The sequence below is a fragment of the Magallana gigas genome, chromosome 1 (genome assembly GCF_963853765.1).
Source record: "Magallana gigas chromosome 1, xbMagGiga1.1, whole genome shotgun sequence".
Taxonomy (NCBI): Eukaryota; Metazoa; Mollusca; class Bivalvia; order Ostreida; family Ostreidae; genus Magallana; species Magallana gigas.
The window spans coordinates 41,613,657-41,634,825 of record NC_088853.1 but is presented as its reverse complement, the minus strand read 5'-3'; the positions used below and the strand labels follow the sequence as shown (position 1 = coordinate 41,634,825).

At 33.1% G+C, this 21,169-nt stretch overlaps 1 protein-coding gene across 1 annotated transcript in view; it reads right to left on the bottom strand.

Annotated features, from left to right (window-relative positions):
* The window catches only part of LOC105342635 (cell death abnormality protein 1), a 93,209-nt gene that overhangs the window by 46,255 nt on the left and 25,785 nt on the right, over positions 1-21,169 (bottom strand). The window lies entirely within an intron of this gene.

Sequence of the window (21,169 nt, the reverse complement as noted above, 5' to 3'; positions counted from 1 at the left end):
GACACTAAAGATTGAATTGATATTTCCTTTATTATTTGACAAAGGTGTAGTTTGAAATACATTAATAACGTTCTTTTTGGTAGATATTGGACAGTGATAAACATAAATAAATAAAATATTCGAGAATTGCATCAAAATGCATAAACAGTTTCCTGTAAGTATAAAATATCAATAGACAGTAATGATATGCTATATAAAGTTAAAGAAATATTCAACACTTTTATAAATTAACTTCTATTTATTTTTTGTCGGTTCACAAATTTACTTCTTAATCAGTAACAAACAAAAAATGTGTTTTTTTTAAAAGATAAAAGCGTATAGAAATAAAGCAAGCCTTTAAGTTTTGAAATAGAAAATTTAGTCTTTCGTTTATAAATCAACTTTAAAAACATTAAAAAAAAATCAGCGCAAAGAAGTCTTCATGATCCTTCCTCAATTTCTGTCGGCGGGTCTCCATCACAATGATGTATTCTGATCTACAAAGAATATTTTGCTAAGGGTTTATAAAGAAATGCATCCGTTCCATGAGAGTTTCAGTAAGAAGTAAAACAAAACCCTAATTATGTGCTACCGTCACGAACTCACAAATACTGTTATCACGATTCAATGAACGCGTTTAAAATTGTATGCTATACTGCTGACAAAAAACTGATAATTGTTAGCATAAGAACACTAACTGTGCTTTTACATGTGTTTACACGCTTGTGACATTTCTATCTATTTTTGATTCAATGTTTCTTACAAGAAAACATCATTTACCGCAACTTCATCGGTCAAGACAAATTTACATGCCGAAATAACTATGCATTGAAAATTCAGGTGCTACAATAATTCATAACAAGAGCAACATACAAAACATGATTTTAAACATTGCCAACATTCTGTTCGATACAACATACACATGTGTAGCTTTAACTTGTATTTTTCTTTTACTCTAAATTTTGTTAACAACATTCTGTATTATTATACACAACTAAGAAAAAAAATATTTCATTCATTCTATTTTTTTTTATCTACCGTCCAAAATATAAACTTTCCTGAATAAAATGAAATCATTCTTTTGAACAAATGTCATTAACTTCGATTTGATTACCTGATCAATATATCCTTTATAATTGTTTTACATTATTCCCGCATCAAAAACAATCCTAGTCTGCCTTAAAAGAACTATCCCTACAATATTACAGCAATAATATTATTTTTTTTTTTGGCAAATTGTAATACATTGTGTTATTTATCACCATAAAAACGATATAAATTAAGACAAAAATTAAAAATTAAGACAACTAGACTCTTGTTGTTAAAGCAACAAAAAGGTCTTCCGTTTTGATATACATGTATCAATTTAACTGTAAGACATTGCTTCTCTCACATAGAAAAAAAAAGTAGATATGATAATAATTGTGAATGATATATCCAGACGTTACTTACATGTAAAACAACAAGAATGAAAAAGAAATCAATTTTTGAAGTATTTATTTATGCAAATTGTAATACCTTGTGCTATTTATCACCATTAAAACGATATAAATTAAGACAAAAATGAATAAATAAATACAAAAAAATAAGACCCTCACAAACAATAAGTTTAAAATTTCTCAACATTAAAGAAAAACGCCTTTGAGTCCAAATATTATTTGCAATGATGTGGGTTAATGGAATGTTGTCGTTACCCCCCCCCCCAAAAAAAAAAAAGAAAAAGAAAAAAAAACATATGGAAGAGCGAAATAGACATTGCCGTCACATGACATTTCAATAGGGTACAATACATTAGTGTTAACTACAATACAAGTACATATAAAACTAAATACGGAACTTTTATTAAACTTATTCCAAATTGTCACATTTAGTTTTAATTACAAATATGAACACATAAAACAAGTTTTCAGCCTTAAATATAAACTGGTCTTAATTTGGTAGTAAAAATGCCAAATAAGTTAAAATTTTAAACACAGACCAATACAAAACAATCCATAAGCGTACATATATATGATAGTGAAGGCATTTGCAGTTCTACCTTGGATAAACTGTTTTCTGTTTTCTTTGTTTAATAAAAAGTTGATATTCGTTCCGTTATGGTCGAAGCTAAGTGTTACCCTATCAACCTTTGAAATAGAAAAACAGGCTACATTTAAGTTGTGTGCAGGGGAGGTCATATTTCGCACTTTATTCGATCATACATCCAATGTCTGATGATCAACCTTTAGAAATACAATTACTGTTAAGACATTCCTCTAGTCTGTATTTTTTTCTTTATTTAAAAAAAATAAATAATATATACTCAAAAATGTGTTATGTTTATGACAATCCCAGTCAGATCACCAATATGACATAAATAAGGATTTATTAAAAGCCATCACGAAATGCACATTGTTATACATTTGACCAGATAAGTCAAACTACGTACGACACCCTACTTAGCAAAACAAATATAGGTATTTGATATTGGACAGTTGTTTACTTTACCGTACAATAAAATAGAATTTGCTACACATAATAAATTGCAGAATAAGCATAACATTCACAAAAAAGTTACATGTAAATAAAGGGGCATTACTCCCAAACAATCATCACAACAAAACATCCAGTGCCACCGTTTCGACGAGTGCAGCGACAATTACACATACATTGCATCATTGTCAAATCAGTGTCGTTCATTTATAAACTACCATCAAAGAATTTTGAGAGAGAGAAAGAGAGAGAGAGAGAGAGAGAGAGATATAATTATAAGATTTATAATTTTTAAAATTCTTAAAAAATCCATAGACATGCTTACACCTAAAACCGTTTTTTACTATTAAAGAGATTTGATCAGTCTGTAAAACTTTTTTTGTGTTTATTTGGTCAAATTTGTTAACGATGGATACTATGTCATTATTTTTTTTTGTACCTTGTTGTTATCTGAATTTTATATTTTTCCTGGTTTATAATTTTTTTCGTTTGTTTTTGCATTCTAATTACATACGTTGCACCCTTTGCCCCGGTCCCTAGCTATTTGTACGTGTGTAATTTCTTCTTTTCTAATTTAATGGTTCGACAATATGCAATATCTGTATAGATATTTTAACTGTTTTTTTTTCTTCTTATTCTTTTTAAATCATTTCAAAATGACCTATTTTTCTAAATAATCCCTTATTATACTTACTCCCTTACTTATTATACTTACATGCATGCAAATTTAGCTTAACATTGGATCGATATGATTGTAAAGTATGACTCTAGCTAGTACATATATAATGTCTCTATCAATACCAAAAAAATAAATAAATAAATAAAAACATCACCTAAGGCAGGTTTCGAGTTTTTACCTTAAAAATTGCTAGTACACGCATTACCGATGTTTGATCCGCTTCGGGAAAAATAGCACGAGCCACTGTGACGTCATACGTTAAAATATAGAATCATTTGTTTACGTATCTCAACTCAATCTAAAGTAATGGAAACCTGTAAAAAATGTCTTGGTTCTCAACAAAGCTTGTGCGGTACTAAGAACGTGTATTCAAACCCCATTCTGCGCTCGCTATTAAAGTTAATTTAATCCTTCTCCGTGCCGTGGAGGCGCACAAGGCCGGTTCTTATCCCCTGGTGCTAAGTGGATGAAAGTCATTAACTCCCCCTTGATAGGACACCAGTTCATCGCAGGTCAACCGCCAGCGTAAGCCGGTACCCAATTTCAGCTGGGTGCACAACTGACAACAGGAAGTGACCACCGCTGGGTTTGAACCCGCGACTTTTCGGTTACTGATTATTGTGCTCTACATCCAGGAAATATGCACATCTGTATAAAATGTTTCCTTTAAGATCAACAAAAGTGACAAATTACCCGTAAAAAAATGGAACCAGCATTCTCTGGTAATATGCACATCTGCGTATTGTGTTCTTATTTCCTACAACGTATCGGGCAATTCCTTGCAAAGATTTAGGAGTTGCGCTTACATTATAAGAGGACCGACTGACTGACGGACAAGTAAAAAACAATCTACCCTTAGCAGCAAGTTGTGGGGGGTATAGCTATTATGGAGTAATGTTTAAAACAGTTCCTTGTTATATAATTAACCAACCTGATATTTGAAAGGATGCAACCAAATATAGCTGCCTGTTCCAGCAGTTTGGGTTTGCACTTCAATCACGTGATTTACAATACGACGGCGACGCTAGCAATGCATGACTTGTAGTAGCAGTTTAAAAGAAGAAATGTATGTGTCAGGTCATCGTCAGAGCGCATGGCGATGAATTTCAACGATGTCAATAAACTTCTCTAGAATAAAAGGATAAAAGGATAACATGATAATTCGATTTACGTTTTCGTTTAACTTGACATGAATTATGTAAAATAAACAGATAACTTTTTTTTTTAGGTTTGTGAATAAATCTCATTGACAGTAAAACAAAAAAATCCCAAATGTACAAGTTTCAAAAATTTCGAATTGTCTTTCTTTTTTTCATTTTATTTTCATTTTTGATTTGTAAGAAGACTCCCACATACAAAAATAGTAAATAAGTGTTTAAAAATGCGTGTGATTTTTCATAAACATTATTGTTTAGACAATGCTGAATAAAACTATAAGTGTCAATCCATTTTCAAACGTGAACACAGCGCAATTATATTTTGTCATTAGACAGCAATATCAGCACCAAGTGTTTGGCCCTAAATAACACTATTGTGAAATAGTTTTGGTCGAAAAGAAGGCTACATGCTATTTCTGATACCTTTTAAATAATTTGATTTTCATATAGGATGAGATACACAATACCGGTTTTTTATGGTCTAAATAAATACTTAATATAAACTTGGCGCCATATTTGCCTTTGCGCCTCAACAGCATCGGGTCCTCGTTCTACCCAGCACAAAGCTAAATGTGTTTCACATGGTGTACAAGTGCATATGTGTTTTTGAAATGCAGAATAGGATTAATTAACAGGCATAAGCCGTTAGTTTTTTTTTTGTGGTGACCAGCTTAAGGAAATCATAGTTTGCTCTAATTAGATTATAATTATGACCAAGGTATAAAACACACTGTAGCACAATATTATGAGACACTTTCTAATTAAGGTTTTCCGCTCTCAGCGGAAAACCTTACTATTATTCTGAAAAATTTTCAAATTTCTTATTATTTTTTTTCTTCTATACGCCAACTTTGATCCTTAATATCTCGCTCGTTTGTTCACCGATTGTTTTGAAATTTTCAGGACTGATAACATGCCGCGTGATGTTGCCGTTGCATATTTTAGTTGAGGGAAATCCCTATCCGGTTTTGAGTTATTCCCCTTTTAGTAAAATTTAACGACTTCTTTTGTCCAGGGGGTTTAGCTTTAACGATGACTGGCAGAGTCTCAAAGATGGGCTGGTTTGGAAGCTAATACATTGAATTTGTGCGAGATATATTTTATTTATTATTTAAATGCAAATAAAAGGGGTGGTATAGATGTTGAAACAAAGGTAAGAAAAAAAATCAAAAAAATTCGCGTATTTTCCGTGTTAGTTTTTTACCTGATAAAAATTTGTTATAATATGTATTTTAAAACTTCTTGGTCGTACCCAGACCTTTCATTCGGTATACCGAAAAAGGGGCTGGCCCTTATAATAAGGGGGTTAGAGGCGTCCAAAGTTTCTTGTCAATAACTTAAAAAGGAATAAACATTTCTAATGCATTATTGAAGCATAGTTGTAAAGAAATTAATTTTGAATCCTTCCATAGTATTCAATTTAATGTTTTCGTAATTCATAGTCAGTATTTGCAGAAACAATTGTTGTCAGTTCGGTCCATTTTTGTGGGGGTGCGCACGTTTATGAGGTTATGAAAGAGCTTCTTGTAATGCACTAACTGATACATGTAGAGCGCAAAAATAATTCCACATACAATTCCCAAATGTTTTTATACATATGTACATTTTCATTTCAAATAGATAAACCTCGTTGACCTTATTTTTGTTGCATGTTTCATAACTGTGCCCCTTTCTGTATTTAGATGCATTACCAGACTCAGGTAACCGATCGATAGGAGAGTCGCTAGCTGTATTCAGGCCGTCGCCTAGACGACAGTGCATGTGCTTGTAGAGCTGGACGTACACGATTAACGCCCCACTGTGTTACTGTAACAGAGACATTTTGAATTGTTTCAATACTGGGAGATGTGTTAATAAAATGGTTCCAATGCATGGTAATTAACTCAACTTTTCTACAATACGTATACACGGCCGTCATATAAAGCACAATGTGTATAACTGACATGACAAATGTACGCTGGCAATTTAAACGAACGCGGGATTGCTCCCGATAGAACAATTCTTTTAAAGCAAAAAAAAAAAATACTGATTTGCGATGGATATAATATGATTATCATCGTGGAGATGATTTTAAAAAGTGAACTTAATATTCGTATACGATAATATTTGAATCCAAAGCCGCTAGTTTTAAGTTACGGTTATCAGGAAAATTAATTATGACTTGCCCCGCGTTTCAGGTTTTTTACTTGCAAAACATCTACAAACGAAAATACCAAACAACCTTCAGCAGCAACTTATAAATTATTTATTTCATACACAATTCTAAAGGGGTAATTAAATAAATTTTATAAATGCTTTTTACTTGTATTAGCTATCTTCCATGGAAAAAAGTGGCATGGAAAAAATGTTGTTCAATGTTCATCAAATACGCTGTAGCCTTAGCAATCGAAAATAATTAGCAAACTGTATATTGATAGATTGACATACATTGTATCAACAAACATTCAGACTCGCAATGTGTTTTCTTACAAGTTCTATAAAACGTAGACTCAATGACTGAATTCTTTACCGTTTTCCGTCTGGGTTATTTTGAATCACGTGTGTACGTTATGTGTAGCCATATAGATGAACACTTTAAGTGTTTAATTTTTAAAAGAAAGTGTGTACATGCAGAGCAATGCAATGCTAAGACAATAAAATTCCAACAATGTATATGGTGAGGCCGGTCAGACTGATACTTGTTCTGCTTGTTCTACAAATAGCGAATGTAAGACGAAGTATTTGGGTGTTATATTTTAAACAAATATAAGTATTGCTTTCTTAAAAACTTGCATTACTCAACCAAGTATTTTATTGGAATCATTCTTAGTTACCTTAGCTGCATATATGTACCGCTCGGTCTGTATCCCGGAAAAATTGACTACCATCCGAAATTTTTCATACAAGGTCTACAGACTTGCAGCTAACATTACCTTTAAAAATACATTTTAGAATTTGCCGCTGTTTATAAATTCATTAAAAAGACGCACAGAATCAAGTGGTAATATGTCGTTTGATATGGGATTTATGACGTCTATTTATATTGTTTTCATTAAAATTATTTCATTATTTCAAGCTTGTGGGTGGAATGAAATCAGTTTCACATGTTATATGACATAAAGATGTCCTCTCCCCACTTTTTCTCGAAGCAACTATTTTTATAAAATATACATAAAAAAATTGAATTATCATGGAGTTGCCCCCCCCCCCCCCCCATTTTGGTAGCATGTAAAAGAAATGGTATGGTAATCTTGAAATTATGAGTGAAATTTTGAAAATTTTGGAAAATTCAATTTTTTTTTCTTTTTTTGCTTGTCAAGATTTGCTGGATGAGTTTGCCCCCCCCCCCCACACTTTCAAAAACGATGCTACGTGCTTGGAAAGTACTCATTTCTTTATTCCCCTCTTTGATAAACAAAACAAACTAACAAACATAACCGATCCAGATAAATATAAATACATGTATCAAAAATAAACTTAAAAAACAAACTACACATTCATCCATCACTAACAATATTGCCTTTTCGATATTTGTCATCGTTGTAGACCCGTATAACAATCTGTTAAGTAGGTGCTTGCACGAAAAAGAACCCCTTGCTGATCTACATTTTCATTAACGCATACAAAGAAAAAAATGTATTTTGATTTATTTTTGAATTTCTTTTGATGTAAAAAAAAAGAGAAGAAATTGGTTCTCAGTCTCTCTTTATGCCTGTTTGTTAGCGGTTAAACCAAGTTCATTTTGAATATCCTTTTGTAATTTAAAAAATGCGATGTAAATTTTTTTCAAGCAATATTTCGGATAAAGCAATGAAGAGTTGTTTCTTGAAATTTTATTCGACCATAAAATTGTAACATGCTAGCATTGAAAATTGTGCCCGATTTCTTTCTTTTTTTCTAAGGTAAAACTTTATTGATTTAAAAAATGATTCTTTGAGACAAACAAATTGACATAATCAATAAGAGTTTGACAATCTCTAACTGCAGGTCTGTAGCTTTTAGTCAGAAAAAGAATCGGATGGACGACCTAGGACACAGATCGTCCATCCGAATTTCTTGAAAATTGCCATTATTTTCGTACGCGGACGCAATACTCACCGAGACTAAATGGTTTGTATCTTAAGTTTTAAGTTTTAACTGCTTTGAAAGGTAATATTGGTTTTCTGATAATTATGAACATGAATAATTAAATAAAAATGGTTAAAATTACAGTTAAATTACCGGCATCGGTCTTCTCCGTGCGCAGATCTAGAAGGGGAAGGGTTCCAGACCCCCCTTCCCCCAACCCACCAGCGAAATTTCTTTCAGTTACGTGTACATTATAAACTTACCAAATATGCCTCGGACATCCTTGGCAAACTCAAATAACCGTCTGACTTTTCAACCCCCAACCCGGAAAAATTTTCTGATCCGCGCATGTCCCCCCTCCTCGAAATACAAAATTATTCTTCAAAACCCCTTGTAAAACTTCCAGGATCTCCGCATATATACTAAGAGATTCATTGGCGCTTGCGTTCGATAAAAATGCGTGTAAAACGTTTGCCAATGGTCTTTTTACCTTCGTACCGGGCATAACCACAGTCCCACTCTGTGAATAAAATGCGGCGAATTAAACTAGAGACAACGTGTTAAGATCTGTATTTGCTTATAAACATGTAGTATCATCGTGCAAAATGCACTGTTCAATTATATTTTTTTTTACTTTACTTGTAAAATTCAACATCTGTTTCGTAATTTTTTCTCACAGTTTATTTCTTACATAGTTACTTTTTAGCTCACCGAGACGAAGTAAGGGGGAGCTTATGCTATACCCTCGGCGTCGGCGTCCGGACCTGGTTAAAGTTTTTGTTGCAGGTCCTGTATCTAAGCTATTACTTGTCCTATCTTCACCAAACTTGCATGGATGATGCATCTGGACCTACTTATGGACTTGAAAGACTTGGATGCTGAATCTGAGTCCTAAATTTCAGATGCTGAAGGAGGTTAAGGTTGTTGGACCAGGTCAAAGTTTTTGTTGCAGGTGCCCTTTGATAGCAATATCTAAGTTACTGCAGGTCCGTACTTCACCAAACTTGCATGGATGGTGTGTCTTATGATACTGATGCACCCGATAGGCTTGAGTGCTGAATCTGAGCTAAAGGTTTCGGATGCTGGAGGAGGTTAAGGTTTTTGGAGCAGGTTAAAGTTTTTGTTGCAGGTGCCCTTTGATAGCAATATCTAAGTTACTGCTGGTCCGTACTTCACCAAACTTGCATGTATTGTGTGTCTTATAATACTGATGCACCAGGCAGGCTTGGGTGCTGAATCTGAGCTATAGGTTACAGATGCTGAAGGAGGTTAAGGTTTTTAGAGCTGGTTAAAGTGTTTGTTGCAGGTGCCCTCTGATGATTATATCTTAGTTACTACTTGTCCTAACTTCACCAGACTTCCATGGATGGTGCATCTTATGATACTGATGCACCAGACAGGCTTGAATGCTGAATCTGAGCCATAGGTTTCGGATGCTGGAGGAGGTTAAGGTTTTGGAGCTAGTAAAAGTTTTTGAAACAGGTGCCCTTTGATGACTATATCTTAGTTATTATTTGTCCTAACTTCACCAGACTGCCAGTCTTATGATACTGATGCACCTGACAGGCTTGAATGCTGAGTCTGAGCCATAGGTTTCAGATGCTGGATATGGTTTTTTGGAACAGGTCACATGTTTAATAGATAATAGTACTATTTCAAACTCGCATAGTTGATTAAACTGTAATATGAATGAATCACAGAGGAAGCTTCAGTTGCAGAGCTTGATCTCCATTATCAAGGATGCTAAAAAATATATCTTAGTTACTACAGGTCCTAACTTCACCAAACTTGAATGGATGGTGTGTCTTATGATACAGATGCACCTGACAGGCATGGATGTTGAATCTGAGCCATAGGTTGCGGATGCTGGAGCAGGTTAAGGTTTTAATTGCTAGTGCCCTCTGATGATGATATCTTAGTTATTACTGGTCTGAACTTCACCAAACTTGCATGGAAATGCGTCTTATGTATACTGATGCACCTGACAGGCTTGAATGCTGAATCTGAGCTATAGGTTTCGGATCCTGGATAATGTTTAGTTTTTTTGGAACAGGTCACATGTTTTATAGATGATAGCTTGCATAGTTGATTTGACTATATTTTAAATGAAACGCAGAGGTTGCTTCAGATGCAGAGCCTGATCTCCATTATCAAGGATGCTAAAGAAATCTCCTACCTCACTCAAACCTGCTCGATAGATAGATGTGTTTGTTGATAAATGATATAACATGATTCCTATGATATAGTATTGTATAGTATGAAACAATATTGTTTAATATGATACAATATAATATCATATGTAATATTATAAAAAGTTATATTTTATCAATTTTTTTGATATTTTATGTTATGATAATGTATCATGATATCGTCATGTATAGTATTGTATACTATGATACAATATTGTATAATATTATATTGTATTATTAATTTATTATTTTATCACGTGATACTATTACATTAGATATTGCAAAATATAATATTGTATCCTATGATACAATATTGTATATTCTATAATATTGTATCATATGATATTGTATTTGATATTAGTTTCTGTAATATAGAATTATATCACATGAAATTGTATAATATGATACTTTAATATTTTATAATATCGTATCATACGATATTGTATAATATGATATTTGTTTATAATATGATATAGTTTCACATCACATGAAATTGTTTTGTATCATATTGTAAAATGTATTATTGTATCAAATGATACAATATGTATAATATGATATTGTATCATATAATATTTTACTATATCATATAATATTGTATCATATGATACAATATCATATTATGTATCAAAAATGATACAGTATCATACAATATCATACTATATAATACAATATGATATCATATGTTTCAATGTTATGATGTATTATGTAATATGATATTGTATTATAATACTATATTGTTTTATATATTATGATATTGTATTATGTGATCAAATACAATAACGTATAACACAATACAATGTCATATCATACGTTACAATATCATATCTCATCATTGTTTATTATGGTATTTTATTGTATTATATGATATTTGTTGTAAATATGATAGGATGCAATATTTAATTTTATATTATTGTTTTGATTAACATATGAACATATGATTATCATACAATTTTTTAACAGATGATATACGATATTGTGTCAAAACAGAATCCATGAATATCCAAGATCATAAAGTATGATTTTCATTTAATATGATAAAGGTGGTCTCATAAAGGTAAAGTCTCATAAGGGTGATGTCTCGTCTCGGTGAGCTTTGTAATCTGTGATTACCTATGTTTTTATTTAGTGATTGACACTTTTCAGACTTTATATGTGATTTCAAAGAGACAGAGTGTCATGTCTCAAGGACTGTTAATCTCTTAAAACAACATTGTGCAATTATCAGATTTTCATTTCTTGGACATCAAAGACTCATTGAGTTTATTTAATTATTTTATATCTGTGAACCTTTCACTCAGCTTACTTATATCATTACCTGTCAATTGCAATTTATACTCATTGTTAAGATTCTTATAAATAGTTATGTACAATTGTCAATGCGCAGTCTGGAATATGGCGGCCAGCCCCGGCCACGTCCGACTCTCCCAGAGTCTTGAGTCCGGAGGCCACTTCTGGCTATATCCGACTTGTTTGTAACATGTATGTCTGTTAAATTGTTATAATGTTGCCATCGTTGAGTCTCCTCCAATAATGTGGAATCCTGCATCGATTGCCTGTTTATTTCTCTGGAACTGTATACTGGTGGACCTTCGGGAATACGGCAAACCTACCCTTCGTTTTAGCTTACGGCCCACAGCGCGCCCCAACCTTTTTCCTTATACACCTAACGCCAACATTCCCTCACCCGGTACGTACTGCACACGTCCGATGCAGATCCAGACGAATTCTCTAGCACCGTAAAATCTACGCGGTCACAGAAATATAATACTTTGTTTCTCAGTGTTTACACATCTAATATTGTACTATGGTCAGCTATCATTTTTTTGTAATACGTCACAAGTATGACGCAGCTACGACGGAAAACCTAATCGTTACTTGCAACGAGCTCGTCTCTAGTTTCTAAAATCTTATTGTGCATCTAGCATGTCGCGAGAAAAATTACAATCAAGAAATGATTTAAAATTTGCTTATGTACAAATGTGAAAATTAAGAGACTAAATCTTAACTACCTGGTTTTATTAAAAAGGGGGGGGGGGTGGAGGTATTGATGATATACATTTTAATCGTTTAATGTTAAATAGTTTAACTTTAATATTAGTCTTTAATCCCCAGGTAGAAGAACTTCTGATCATATCTTAATAGATCATTTGTCAGTTACGCAAAGTGTAATTATTATTTTTTGTTTTAAGAAAAACATCTTTTACCAGTTTATATAACTTTTTGACCCCAAGCTATATTCTAATTATCATAGACCATTGAACAATTGAGAAGAGTGAAAATGTAAGATTTTTTTTGTTTTGACCAAAATAAAATTTTAATTCAGATCAAATAAGCATCACAGTATCAAAATCAACACATCTTGACAAATAGTACAGTACAGATCTTTTTTGAAAATCTGCTGATTTTTATCCACATATTTTTATGGTTAATATCAAGCCTCATTTGTTGTTGTACTTATAAGAAGATTTTTCTCTATTCCTATATACCCCCCCCCCCCCTCCACACACACACACACTTTATGGCCCTTCCCTTTCTCAAGGGAATCATGGTTTAATCAAACTTTAATCTACAAAACTTGTGCTTTCACAAAATTACTGATTTTTGGACTGAAACTACAACGTATCGGACAATTCTTTGCAACGATTTAGGAGTTGCGCTTACATGAAAAAAGGACCGACTGACTGACAGACAAGTAAAAAACAATATACACTCAGCAACAAGTTTGATGAGGTAAAACTATTATGGACTAATTTTAAAAACAGGTCAAGACATGCTTATTATATAACTAACCAACCTTATATTTAACAGGATGCCACCAAATATAGCTGCCTGGTCCAGTGGTTTGGGTTTGCACTCCAATCACGTGATTTACAATACGATGGCGACGCTAGCAGTGCATGACTTGTAGAAGCAGTTTGAAAGAAGAAATGTCTGTGTAAGGTCATCGTCAGAGCGCATGGCGATAATTTTCAACGATATCAATAAACTTATGTGGAATAAAAGGATAACATGTAAATTGGATCTACGTTTTAGTTTAGAAACTTGATATGAATTATGTAAAATAAACAGATAACAGTTTTTTTTTTAGGTTTGTGGGTATATTTCACTGACAGTAAAAAAAAAACCCAAATGTACCAGCTTCAAAAATATTTTCGAATTTTTTTCTTCAAAGATAAAATAAAACATTTTTAATATGTAAGAAGACTCCCTCAAACAAAAATAGCTAATAAGTGTTTAAAAAATTGTGTAATTTTTTAAAACAATTATATTGTTTAGACTATGCTGAATAAAGCTATAAGTGTCAATCCATTTTTTAAATGTTAACACTGCGCAATCTTAAAATATTAACTAGATTTTGTCATCAGACAGAAATCTCTGCATAAAGTGTTTGGCCCTAAAAACACTATTGTGTAATAGTTTTGGTCGAAAAGAAGGCCACATGTTATTTCTAGTAGCTTTTAGATAATTTTTTTTTCATATAGGATAAGATACACAATATCGGTCTTTTATGTTCAATCTGGTTGAATTTTAAATTTATCGATTATCTTCACGTTTCATGTCATAGAAAGTATGGTCTAAATACTTATTTGATATAGACTCGGCACCATATTTGCCTTTGCACGTCAACAGCATCGAGTCCTCGTTTTACCCAGCACAAGGCTAGATGGGTTTCACGTGGTGTACAAGTGCATATGTGTTTTTGAAATGCAGAATAGGATTAAATAACAGGCATAAGCCGTTTGTTTGTGGTGATTAGCTTAAGGAAATCTTAGTTTGCTCTAATTGGATTATAATTATGACCAATACAGGTAAGCATAATACATGTAGTAGCAGAATATTATGAGACACCGGTGTACATAAGTATTACTTTAACTTTCTAAATAAGTTATTTCCCTCTGCCAGCATACTGCACACGTATCATCATTTTTTGATTTTTAAATAAGCTTATCATCAGTACCTTTTTTATCGCATTTGTGCAGTTTCTGCTATGTAATTGCAAAAGTTATTTTTTTTTATTTGTCACACTTACACTATTGAGTTGACTTCATATTGACCCGATGACATTTTGTATTAAATTTGTGTATTGCATGTAAATAACTGTTGGAGATATATCATGTCTATATGAATCAAAATAATGGAAAAGGGCCTTATTTCCTTAATAACATGATGCATGAAATATAACGTAGACCATGAACCTTTGGGATTGTTCTGACTGCATGAAACAGGAAAATACCAAATATCTTGAAAACCATGTATATTCGTGTTTCTAATGTCATTATGAGGAAACTGTCACGACAGCCGTCGTGTGTCTAACCAGTGAAGCAATGAGAACAACAATAAGTATTTACAATCTTTATCTATATATATAAAATCAATAAATTTACAAATATACACATTCACACACACACACACAAAATATTAACAAAAACAATGTTTCTAATATCTGATTCGTCAATGTCCTATGGTGGTATATTGGACAGCAGTGTCCCTCCAGTGTTCCTCTAATGTGTCCTCCTTCGGTACCACGTCCTAAGATGACGGCTTCCGTCCACCGGCTTCCAGCGTAGTAAGTGAATACTCGAAAGAGGTTACACGGGTGGTAAGATGTTCAATACCGGAACACTGGTGACTATGGCCGAATCATCACTGGGACATTGCTGGAGCCTTGCTGGAACCTTTTAATTATATATAAATAATAATTTGTTTTATTAAACGTTTCACTTTCACAAAATACTTATTTACCTAATTACCGTAACTGCACGCCATACAATCACACCGAACAATACTCGCTCTACAAAACCGTTAAGTGTATCAGACCCCTTAACGTATCAAACACTGTCACAGTTAAGCGTATAAGACCTCTTAACATGCAATATAGTTAAGTGTATAAGACCCCTTAACATCACAAAACAGTCAATGTATGACCAATAACGCCGTATAAGACTACGAAATATAAACTCACAAATAAACTAGCAAACCACGCTTGTCACACAAACGCACCATAACTCTACGGTAAATAAAGTCTTAAATATTACAAACAAGACTAAAGTATAAGGAAAAACGAACTTACCCCTAATGGAGATGGTTACCGTAAAAAATACGCTTAGCTATACACCGTGCTACTACTGCAGTGTGTGCTAATGGACCCCGGCTCACTGACCAAAAACATGGGTATTTATAGCATTAAAGTAAAAAAATAGAACCGTCCGAGTATAGTCCAATATTGACCAATACCCGAATTGACAAAATCTGAGACACCAAAAAGGATATGAACATAGAATAAAAATCAGAGGTACCCTACAGGAAAATAGTAAGCATGAATAAATCTATTGATTGTGACAGAAACAAATGGTGTAAAGTACATGACCACCCCCCCCCCCCAAAAAAAAAGAAAAGAAAAGGAAATTATGATATATTTTGATAAGTTTTGAGATCCCTATCCCTAAAGTTGGCCTAAACCATGTAATTCTTACCTTTGTGTCATTGCGCATCAAATGGTATATAATTTATACCCCTTTGGAGTCACCCTGACTTTTCAGAACTGGTAATGTTAAAGTATTTTATCTTATTTATATGTAGTGTATGACCAATGTGGTTAATAATTCCTAGCCTAATGATGACCCTGCGTTGTTTAGGAGACTTTACAATTGCCCCAAATTCATATAACATTTTGTTTATGTCAACAATTAAAAACGCAATTTCTAAAATCTTAATGAGCATCTAGCATGTCGAGAGAAAAATAACAATCAAGAAATGATTTAAAATTTGCTTCTGTACAAATGTGAAAATTAAGAGACTAAATTTTGACCACCAGGTTTGATTAAGGGGGAGATGGGGGTGGATATATGGGTGATAAACATTTCAATCGTTTATTATTAAATAGTTCAACTTAAATATTAGTTTTTGATCCCCATGTAGAAACTAAGACTTCTGATGATATCTTAATTGATCATTTGTCAATTACGCAAAGTGTAATTATTATTATTTTTTTTAAGAAAAACATTTTTTACCAGTTTATAAAACGTTTTGACCCCAAGCTATATCCTAAATCATAGACCATATGACAATTAAGAATAGTGTAAATGTAAGATTACTTCTTGTTTTGACCACAAATAAATTTAAGTTTTTTTGGGGTTGTTTTTTTTTTTTTTTTTTTTTGAAAAAAAAGTTCCCTGCTACTATTTGAATCTGGGCAAAATTTGAATTTTTAAAACCGTATTGCTCATCTAGGACAGCCCCTGAGAGATGATGTAGCTACTCCAAAAGTTCTAAGAAAGTTCTGGGAACCATATTTTTTGCAAACAAGAGGCCCAGGGGCCTCATTGCTCACGTTATGAACAATTGTCTTAACTCTGATCAAATAATCATTACAGTATCAACATCAACTTATCTTGACAACTAGTACAATACAGATCTTGCTCAATTTTTTGAAAAAAATCTGCTGATTTTTATCTACATATTTTGATGGTAAATGTCAAGCCCATTTGTTGTTGTACCTGTCAGAAGATTGTTCTCTATTCCTATACACCCCCACCACTTTATGGCCCTTCCCTTTCTCAAGGGAATCATGGTTTAATCAAACTTTAATCTGTAAAACTCGTGCTTTCACAAAAGGTACTGCTTTTTTGACTCAAACTTTCCCAGAATATTTTTAAAGATTTTATCGATACATTCTTATGTAAAAATCCCCCCCCCCCCCCATTGTGGCCCACCCTACCCCCAGGGACCATGATTTGAACAAACTTGAATCTATACTATCTATGGATGCTTTCACTCCAATTTGAGCTTCTATAGCCTAATGGTTTGTAAGAAGAAGATTTTTATATATTCATATGTAAAAAATCATTCCCCCATCGGGCCCCACCCTACCCAAAGAGACCATGGTTTGAACAAACTTGAATCTACACTGTTTGAGAATGCTTTCTCTCCAATTTGAGTCTCTCTGGCCAAATAATTTTTAAGAAGAAGATTTCTAAAGATTTTCTCTATATATTCCTATGTAAAAATTCATCCCCCCATTGTTGCGCCACCCTAACCCGAGGACTATCATTTGAACAAACGTTAATCTACACTACCTGAGGATGCCTCCACACAAGTTTCAGCTTTTCTGGCCATATAGTTTTTGAGAAGAAGAGATTTATAGATTTTCTATACATTTATATTCCTATGAAAAAATTCATCCCGGCCCCATTATGGCCCCGGTGTACCCTCAGACACCATGATTTGAACAAACTTGAATCTACACTGTTTGATGATGCTTTCTCTCCAATTTGAGTCTCTCTGGCCTAATAATTTTTAAGAAGAAGATTTCTAAAGATTTTCTCTATATATGCCCATTTAAAATTCATCCCCCATTGTGGCGCAACCCTACCCCAAGGACCATGATTTGTTTCAGCTTTTCTGGCCATATAGGTTTTGAGAAGAAGAGTTTTATCGATCATATATATATATATATATATATATATATATATATATATATATATATATATATATATTTTTTTTTTTTTTTTTTTTTTTTTTTTTTTTGAGAGAAGAGTTTTAAATATTGTTTCTATAAATTTCTATAGAAAAAGTGAAATCCTCTCCCCCATTTTGGCCCCACCCTGTCCTTTGCGACCTTGATTTGAACAAATTTGAATTGCCACTGTCTGAGGATGCTTACACACAAGTTTAAGCTTTTCTGGCCAAATAGTTTTTCAGAAGGAGAGTTTTAAGATTTTTAATATTCATTCCTATGTTAAAGTGCTTCCCCCCCCCCCCGCCATTGCGGTCTTGCCCTACCCCCAGGCACCATGATTTGAACAAACTTGAATCTACATTGTCTGAGGATGCTTCCACACAAGTTTAATCTTTTTTGGCCAAATAGTTTTTGAGAAGATTTTTACAGATTTTCTCCGCATAATCATTTGTAAAACGTGACCCCCCCCCCTGGTGACCCCACCCTATCCCTGGGGACCTTAAATTCAACAATTTTGAGTCTAACTGTCCGAGGATGCTTGCATACAAGTTTTAACTTTCTTGGCCAAAAAAAAGATTTTTAAAGAGTTCCTCATACATTCCTATGTAAAAATTCATTCACACCCCCCCCCCCCATTATGGTCCCGCCCTACCACCAGGCACCATGATTTGAAGAAACTTGATTTTACACTACCTGAAAATGTTTTCATACAAGTTACAGCTTTTCTGTTTTTGACAAGAAGATGTTTGAAAAATACCAACAAATTTTCAATAATTCTAAACATCTCCCTTTTAAAAGAGGGTGTGGCCCTTCATTTGAACAAACTTGAATCCCCCTCACCCAGTGATGCTTTGTGTTAAGTTTGGTTGAGATCTGCCAAGTGGTTATTGAGAAGAAGATGAAAATGTGAATCGTTTACAACAGCCAACGACAACACCAACGACATTATTTTTGCATACACCTAATCTTTGTAATTGTACTTTTTGGAAATACCATTTCAATAAAAAATAAGAATATTATTTGCAAGATATAAGGAATAAGGAATCATTTGTTGAGTATTATGAGGTGATAATTTCGGTCGGGGCGTGATCAAATCCAATCAAACCCGAAGGGCTTTATGATGGATTTGATCATGCCTCGACCGAAATTATCACCTCATAATACTCAAAGAATGATTCCTTATTCCTTATATCTTGCAAATAATCTTCTTATTTTTTATTAAAATGGTATTCCCAAAGAGTACAACTACAAAGATCAGGTGTATGCAAAAATAAGTGTAAAATTCGGATACTTTAAAGTATTTATTCTTTTTTCAAATTTGTTTTATTCTACCGAAGGGCCATATGACACAATATCCTTTGAACGTCCATATAAAGTCATTGTGTCCCAGGTGAGCAATATCCGTTTTATTTCAAATAAAGAATGTGCTTTTTAAATCAAGAAACATTGGAAATTTTTCATAGTTTGTGGTTTATCATCCGTATTTAAAAGTTATTTAAATCGAACTGGCTCATAAATGCCTTGTACGATTACGGCCAAACCGGAAGAACAGGAAGAAAACAAAATGAAAGAGTGACAAATCATCGGAGGTGCATTGGTGGATCTTGCAGTTTTCCAGCTAGTGAACGTTATTTTTTTCAATGAAATTGACATTCTTTTTAGAATGAAAAAAAAAAAAAATTAAATTATCTTTGAAATTGGCCTTTCTTGAAACATATAGTTAAAAACATGGGCACATATCACATTTGGACACAAATAATTTAGTTAGATTCGGTTATTACTTCGGTTAATAATTCATGACAAAATAAAACTATAAAACGGATTATTTATATCTAAAAATGTTCATTTCAGCAGACAATTCTAATGAGTTGCTATTTACATGTAGTATGAAAGGCAACGAAAACAGTATAAACTCTGCGGGCCATTATTTTAAAAAAAACATCACTAATGACAACAATAGACATATTTCAGATATCCGGACGTTTCACTTGTCCGGACGATGCAACTTGGGAGCTATGCGTCCAGATAACTGGAGCTCCTCTGTATATGCATATTTACTGGACATTTTTAAGCTGAAGATACATCATTCTTTTACAAGGGTATATCTTTTAAAGAATCATTTTGTGTATTAAATGCATACTACGCTATTCAAAATGGGTAATATAGTCTAAGATTTGTGGAACAAGACTTATGCTAGTTTGCCTTCTTGCAGAATAAAAAAAATGAACATATGTGTTTGTTGTGTTGTTTCATTTCATCACCTGGTTGATCTCTGTAATGGTCTATTTTTCATATTAACTTCGCAAAGAGAAATACAAGTTTTCATCTGCAGGCTTCTCCAATAAACGCTAATCACATTGTTATACACGGACGATTTTGAAAGGAATGTAACTTTGACATGGGGTAATATAAACATCTTTCACATTAGTAAACGTATTACATGCACATCTCCATGATGTTATGTTTGGCTGCTGAGAATTACAAAATCTACTTCATATTGCGTTATATTTGAATTAATCAAAACTTTCAAATAAAATATGTATTTCAAATATATTAATTTACAATAAACTAAACTGGATAGCGTCTTGTCCATGTGCCATATACTTTAAAAAGACATAAAGATACTTTGTAATTTGACAGAGCTGATGGAAGTAGATTATTTATCAGACGATTCTAATATTGTGAGCTAGGATTTACATGTTATTAGAACAATGATGCAGGTTACTTCTCTATTGTTCACTCTGGTCATAGTACTGCTCACAGGATGACTCTCTGCCATTCAATCAACTGAATAATAACTTAAAAGGTGACTGAATGGCACATATATGTCATTCAGTCACATTTCAGTTACCATTCAGTCATGTTTTAATTGACTGAATGGCAGAGATTCATCCTGTGGCTGAATGTGGTGAAGGGATTTAAGTACATGATTTTTCAAATATCGTAAATTGTTCACCATTGACCATAAAAAGTTTTTCTATCTCTAAACTTGTCAAAAATATACTAAATTCTATACGATTAGCGGTCTTTTTCCGGTGTTATTTTAAGTCATTTTCATTGAACTGACAAAATATCAATGTCTAAACATTTTAAGACAGATCGAAATAGTACTGCAATAGAGGATTGGTGGTCAACACATGAACATTCAGATAATTTGAATTTGCAAACTTTATGCAAACTATTAAAA